Source organism: Pan troglodytes, chromosome 5, assembly GCF_028858775.2.
Source record: "Pan troglodytes isolate AG18354 chromosome 5, NHGRI_mPanTro3-v2.0_pri, whole genome shotgun sequence".
Lineage (NCBI taxonomy): Eukaryota > Metazoa > Chordata > Mammalia > Primates > Hominidae > Pan > Pan troglodytes.
In genome coordinates, this window is record NC_072403.2 from 21628941 (window position 1) to 21636438 (window position 7498).

Genomic DNA, 7498 nt, shown 5'->3' on the forward strand with positions numbered 1-7498 from the left:
GAAGATGGATTGGCAAAATGAAAAAAAAAACAAAGCTTTTAAGTACAGTTTGAGAACCAACATCAATATGGAAGCTATTGACCTAATCTTAATTCAGGAATTGGTTGAGAGTTGATTGTTGTTTGTTTGGGGTTTTTTTGTTTGTTTTGTTTTAAGACGGAGTCTCCCTCTGTCAGCTAGGCTGGAGTGCAGTGGTGCAATCTTGGCTCACTGCAGCCTCCACCTCCTGGGTTCAAGTGATTCTCCTGCCTCAGCCTCCTGGGTAGCTGGGATTACAGGCTTCCGCCACCACGCCCAGCTAATTTTTGTATTTTTAGTAGAGACAGGGTTTCACTATGTTGGACAGGCTGGTCTCAAACTCCTGACCTCAAGTGATCCGCCTGCCTTGGCCTCCCAAAATGCTGGGATTACAGGCGTGAGCCACCGCGCCCAGCAGAGAGTTGATTTTTTGAGAGCATATTAGTTGCGCCGAGGGAAAGCTTTGGTGATACAACGTTTGGGGTGAGCACCAAAGCTGCTAAGAAGTTTCCTGAAATAGTGCTTCCCTAACCAGCAGCAGCCGCATCATCTGGGAGCTTCCTGCAAAGGTAGAATCGTAGGCCCCAGCCAGCCCTACTGAATCAGAATCTGAGTTTTATTAAGACCCCCCAGGTGATTTTTATTCATGTTAACATTTGAGAAGCCCTACTCGTTGATGAAAGGGGGTTTCCTGTCTCAACAGATTCTAATTGGAGACAAAGTGATAAATGAGGATTTGGTGGAATTAGAACCAAAGAGAAAGATGCTATTAAAGAAGGGGCTGTACAAAAGAAACTACCATCAGAGTGAACAGGCAACCTACAGAATGGGAGAAAATTTTTGCAATCTACTCATCTGACAAAGGGCTAATATCCAGAATCTACAATGAACTCAAACAAATTTACAAGAAAAAAACAACCCCATCAACAAGTGGGCGAAGGATATGAACAGACACTTCTCAAAAGAAGACATTTATGCAGCCAAAAGACACATGAAAAATGCTCATCATCACTGACCATCAGAGAAATGCAAATCAAAAGCACAATGAGATACCATCTCACACCAGTTAGAATGGCGATCATTAAAAAGTCAGGAAACAACAGGTGCTGGAGAGGATGTGGAGAAATAGGAACACTTTTACACTGTTGGTGGGACTGTAAACTAGTTCAACCATTGTGGAAGTCAGTGTGGCAATTCCTCAGGGATCTAGAACTAGAAATACCATTCGGCCCAGCCATCCCATTACTGGGTATATACCCAAATGACTATAAATCATGCTGCTATAAAGACAAATGAACACATATGTTTATTGTGGCACTATTCACAATAGCAAAGACTTGGAACCAACCCAAATGTCCAACAATGATAGACTGGATTAAGAAAACGTGGCACATATACACCATGGAATACTATGCAGTGAAAAAAATGATGAGTTCATGTCCTTTGTAGGGACATGGATGAAGCTGGAAACCATTATTCTCGGCAAACTATCGCAAGGACAAAAATCCAAACACCGCATGTTCTCACTCATAGGTGGGAATTGAACAGTGAGAACACATGGACACAGGAAGGGGAACATCACACACTGGGGCCTGTTGTGGGGTGGAGGGAGGCGGGAGGGATAGCACTAGGAGATATACGTAATGTTAAATGACGAGTTAATGGGTGCAGCACACCAACTTGGCACATGTACCCTAAAATTTAAAGTATAATAATAATAAAAAAAAAAGTAGGAAAAAAAAAGAAGAAGGGGCTGTAGAACCCAGAAAAGTTCATACCATTTCATTGGCAGAGCTCTTTTAGAGTAATTGGAAAGGGACTATGGTTAATTGCTTTGCAGGAACCTGACTTAGATTTGTAAAGATATTTACAGTGTGTTGTTATTATTTGTGATGTTTTTAAAAAGCCAACATGTAAATATTTTTGATATCTTTAATTTTTAAGAGTTTAATGGTTACAGAAGAATCCATGTAAAAGCTGAAATGTTTCTCGTGAAGCAATGAGTATTTTTAAGAATGAGGTAAGCTAGATAAAGCTGGAAAGGTGATATCAGCACAGCATTTTGAAAAGAAAAGCAGAGACAGAAATCAGGGAGGTGAAGGAGGGGAGTTCCAACCTCAGAGAGTAAAGATTAGAACGCAGCTGAAGAACAGGAGAGAAGGGGGTAGTTAGAGAATATCAAGGTCGGAAGACAGAAGCTATAATAATAGATCTAGACGGCAAGCACTGTCGGGAGTGACAGCAAGGTTGGAAATGAGTATTTTACCTGAGCTGAACAGAAAGAACAGTTAAAGGATCTCAGCTGCATCTATTTGTGTTCCAAAATTGTATCCCACTGTCATAAAATGACTGGGCACCTAACCTTGTCTTTTTGCTCAGATGAAAAAAGAAGGCACTACACGGTTGCATTAAAGGAGGAAAACGTTTATTTTTTGTTAATATGTGTTTAGATCTATATAATCTATAAAGATACATTACAGGAGGAAAACTTTTATTTTTTGTTATTCTATGGTTAGATCTATATGGTCTATAAAATATCCATAAACGACCAAGTGACTCCATTCATCAAAGTGTAGGGACTCTACATGAGTAAAGGAAACCACGTCCTGTACTCTTACAAATAGATGGTTCCCCCAGAGAGAATACATCTCAGAAATCACATCTTCTGAACTACTGTGCCATAGAAATATATTTGTGTGGGAAAACTTAATAACAAACTGAAACTCTTTAATAAGAATTAGTGGCCAAAAAAAAAAAGTTTGAGACAATGATTACTTAGAGCTAACTATCAAGTCAATACATGCTGGTGGGGGAGCCGTAATAATTGATCATTAGTAGTTAAAATAATTGATGATTATAATTGCAGTTAAGTGATAGTTTTCAAGCCTGGCTGCACCTTCAAATCACATGGGGAGCATTTTAGAAATACCAGTGCCTGGCCTCAGCACCCCCAGAGCATCTGGTTTAACTGGTCTAAGGTGATGTCTCCTCCTTCATGCGGTTTAAAAGCTTCCCTGGTGATTCTAACATGCAGGCAGGGCTGGGAACCACTGAGCTAAGCAGAGAGACTTAAGCTGCCCTGCAGGGGAACGCAACGATGACTTCAGAATCCATGAACTTCAGGAGTCAAGGCTGCAGTTTGTCCTCACCTTTCCCAGCTCATTCAAACAGGCACTAGCCCCATCACTTTGTTGTACCCAAGCCCCTGTAGCCTCCATCTCTGCTGGCTGGTTCTGAAGGCAACAGTGTGAGGCAGGGGCAGAGGAGAAAGCTAAACCAGGCCTGGATAAGTGAGGCAGTAGCTGAGATGTGCTCGGGCTTCCCCAGGGGTTGTGTTTTGTTGTTGTTGTTTTGTTTGTTTTGTTTTGTTTTTTGTTTTTTCAAAAATACCTACTCAGCAAAGAGAGGAAATCCAAGAACCAACTGTGCCTGGAGACTTAGCCAGGCCTTCTGGAACTGGAAGACTCTTGTTGCCAGTGATGGGGTTCAGAACATGCTACCCCAAAATATGGTACCCTGGGCATTTGAGAAAACCACAGAAGCAGGTTTTGTCTGACACACATCCCCTTCTCCCCTGAAGCAGGTCCTAAAACCCCAGAAAGGATTTCCCAGCCTTCCCCTGTAGCAAGTCACATGAGCAGTACCCCATGTGAAAGGTACCATCCTTATACGTGGAAGAAAAGAGCTGAAGACTAAAAGATGCCAAGAAGAATCTGAACAAACAAGTCTTGCTAAGTTTCCCTCCATTTATTACTGCTGAGCCATACCTTTGTGTCCTCCTAGCAAACTTCTCCATGACTGTCCATTTTTTATCAAACCTAACCATAAAAATACACAAGATAACCTGTTCCTTTGGGTCTTCATTTCCTTATGAAGGCTCCCGTGTCACATTAAACTTAATAAATTTGTATGCTTTGCTCTTGTTCATCTTTTTGTTATAGGGTTCCCAGCCATGAACCTGAGATGGGAAGGAAAGCTATTTCTTCTCCGCTATACCATTGGGGAAACAACAAACCCTCTAGTGTCCTAACAGGAGCTCTGGTAGCTGTCATTTCAGAGAAACTGTCTTGTTTCCTCTCCAAGTGACTCCTCCAGTCCCATTTATCTTTCTGACTCTCCCTGCTTCTACCTTTTCTTCTTTCTACTCTCTGCTTTCCCATATAACATTGGCCACCTCATGGCTTCAGCTTAACAACTCCTCTCTCCAAGTCTCGTGGTTTCTGCCACTGCTACCAACTACACCGCTCCCTAGGTGACCAGAAGAAGGATCTGAATGCTTTCACCAGTCCTCTTTTACCCCAGAATGCCTCACATAAGCAAAATCCTGTACCAGGCCACCTCATGCTGTGCATGTCTGCCTGTATGCCAAGTACCACTCCCTGGCCAAGTCTACGGTGACCAGGGTTGCAGAGTCAAACCGTACAAAACATGTACAAGAAGTGCTTTTGGCCTTTTTTCTCCCTTAGAGGGGGACTCTGAGGGGCTGTTTCTGCGAACTTGCAAGGGGGTGAATAAACCTGTAATGGCTAAATTCGAGATAATGTATTCAGTGTGTTACCTGGTAATGTTTTCACTTGTGTTGCTTCAATTCAGAGGTTTAGACAAAATAAATGGTAAGTTTTCAAACATTGCCTTTGTGATATGCTGAGAATCTCAACAAGGGAAGGAGGGAAGTAAACTACTTCTTATGTACAGAAATATTGGGTTCCTTTGCTTCTATGTATTGTCTCTGTTTATACACAAATAAAAGTGAACAGATGTACCTGTTGTCTTAATAAACCATTTTTTATGCCAATGAGGAGCTTGTGGCATATACTGAATAATCTAGTCCTCTGCTACCAGAATTCTGTTCTTGAAATGAGTGTGATTACTTTCCTCATGCAACCCAAATTAGCACCACTCACCACCCACTGGTACCTAGGGAGGAAGCATGGCATCGAGGGGGAATTAGCTGATCAATGGAGGACTTTTAATAAAACCTCAACTTTTGAAAATAGTGGAAATGTCAAAGGTGAAACAGTATCTAAGAGCAGGATGCTCATCCTTCCTCTTACCCCCTTGTTCCACCTGGAGGCTGCAGTGAAGAGAAAACATGAGGCCGTTAAGCAGAGCACGACGGGGAATAGGGCAGGGGAGAACACAGGTGCACACCACATCTCCTGATTTCCCATTGCTCCCTGTTATTCATCCCTCTGTCAGGCAAGGCTTTTCTCCTTATGGTTTTCTGCAGTGTCACCTACTCAACAAAACCACATTGTTAAGGCCCCACCTATACTGGGTGCTCTACTAGATGCTGACAGTAATGGTATTCATATTGTCTTAAATTATTGTTATACTAATGATGATGGCTATTATTTACTGAGACTTCCGTAGTGCCAAACAGGATTCTAAGCACTTTGCACATATCATTTATCCCCTTTTACAGATTAGGAAATAAAGTACTGTAAGACACATACCAATAAGGTACTGAAGAGCTTCTGATCTAGAGGTGAGACAATATCCACAAGGTGATTAGTGTTTTAAATATGGCTGTGATCTGCTGGGTGTGGTGGCATGTGCCTGTAGTTCCAGCTACTTGGGAGGCCGAGGTGGGACAATTGCATGAGCCAGGGACATCGAGGCTGCAATGAGCCGTGATCATGCCACACACGATCTAGCCTGGGCAACACAGCGAGACCCTGTCTCAAACAAAAATTAATAAATATGTCTGTGACTGCCCAGATGAAGAGTGACTCATCTTGTCTTCGCTTTGGAAGAAAGAGTCATCAAAGGGGGTCCATTGCTGGGACAGCCTTCAGAAATGTAAGTATCTCAGCATAAACTCCTGGAAGGTGCCTGCAACTGCTGTGGTGAGGTTTGGGCATCTGGGCCAGCCTCCCAAGCCAGCTCTCAGCAAATGCCACCTGGTTATGTGAAAGTCAAGGCAGCCGAGCCAGTTCAGCCCCTCAAGCCTTTAGGCAGGTTAGCCAGGGCATCGCCTCCCTCACAGACTGGCAAGACCCTGGGGGAGGGGAGACAGAGAAGACAAAGAGTCCACCACAGCAAGGCAAGAGTGGGCGATACCCATGCCAGGCACCCAAGCCAGGTGCTCTGCCTCCTGGAAGAGAGTTGGGAGAGGGTTACATGGCCCTTGGCTGGAATCCTGCTGTGGAGACTGAGGGGAAGGTGGGCAGGGGACTCCCCTTCATGGGAGCAAGAGGCTTCCCAGGGTACACAGGAATCAGAGACATGGGTGCGTGGAGGGTGAGCAGCCCTGGCTCTGAATGTAAAGAGGAGAGGGGCTCTGGCTGGGAAATCTGTCCACCCTGTTGGCCAAATCTGAATACCCTGCTTCTCATTTAGTCATAGACATCACCCCCAAATCCTCACCCAGCCTCACTTCCTCAAATCAGAGGACTAAGGCACTGCCCATCTGTCAGCTGGTGAAACAGGATAGATTGCATCTTGGAGGTTAGCTGTGGGGGAGTGGCAAGTCAGAAATGTGTTACTGTCCCCATGCCATCTTGCTCATACTCCAGCAGGGTACAGTCTGGAAGCATGGGTCATGCTATTTTCTCTTCTTAAAATGCCTTGTCTACTCATAAGGAACCATAAACCATCCTGTCTTCATCTTTTAATATAGAATATTGCCACTAAATATTTGTAATACTTTATTGCATTTTCATGATTGCAGCTCTAAATCAAATCAAATCTGGGAGCTTGTGCCACAGGCCAAATGATATTCAGCTGAAGATCAGAGATCCAGCCTTCAAACTGGTCCCTCTTTCCCTCCTCACTGTCATTTCTTTATGTTCTTTTTGCATTTGAGGCAAATGCATTTCACCCAAACCTGAAGATGCGTTCTGAGAGGGATGAGAGTTTCCATTAACTCCCTATTTCACGTCCATCACTACATTTAACCTCTCATATAAAGTCTCAAGTTCTTTGCCCTAAAAATAGCTAGGGGCTGAAATGGGAATTGAAGTGAGGATTAGTGTCAGCTGTGGTTTTGAGTATCAGAAATCCACGGATGGTAAATGCCAGTCAATTCTCCTTGCTCTCCTTCTGCTTGCCTTCACATCCACCCTGCGGGGCTGCATCCAGACACCTCCCCGGTCTTCCTAACTAGGATTCATCCACATTCATGAACACTAGATAGAAAAACCTCAGTGGAGCGCTACTTACCCTTTAAAACTTTCTGGAAAATTGGTCAATTTTCCTTTGGAAATTTGACCTTGCACAAATCTTTTGGAAAATAAAATTATAGGCTTCCTGTCAACAAACCCAATACAATGTGCCTTACCAACTTTTAGTATAAATGCAAAGCTACAATGGTTTATGCTACATAGATCCTGTTGAAATGAAACTTTTAAGTTCTAGCAATTTAAAATAACACACCAAAGTCTTTTGTTCATTTCTCACAAGATCTAAACACACAGACGCACACATTCATACCACAAATTATTTAAAGAAGTAGAAAGAAGTGGGTTGCAATAGATTC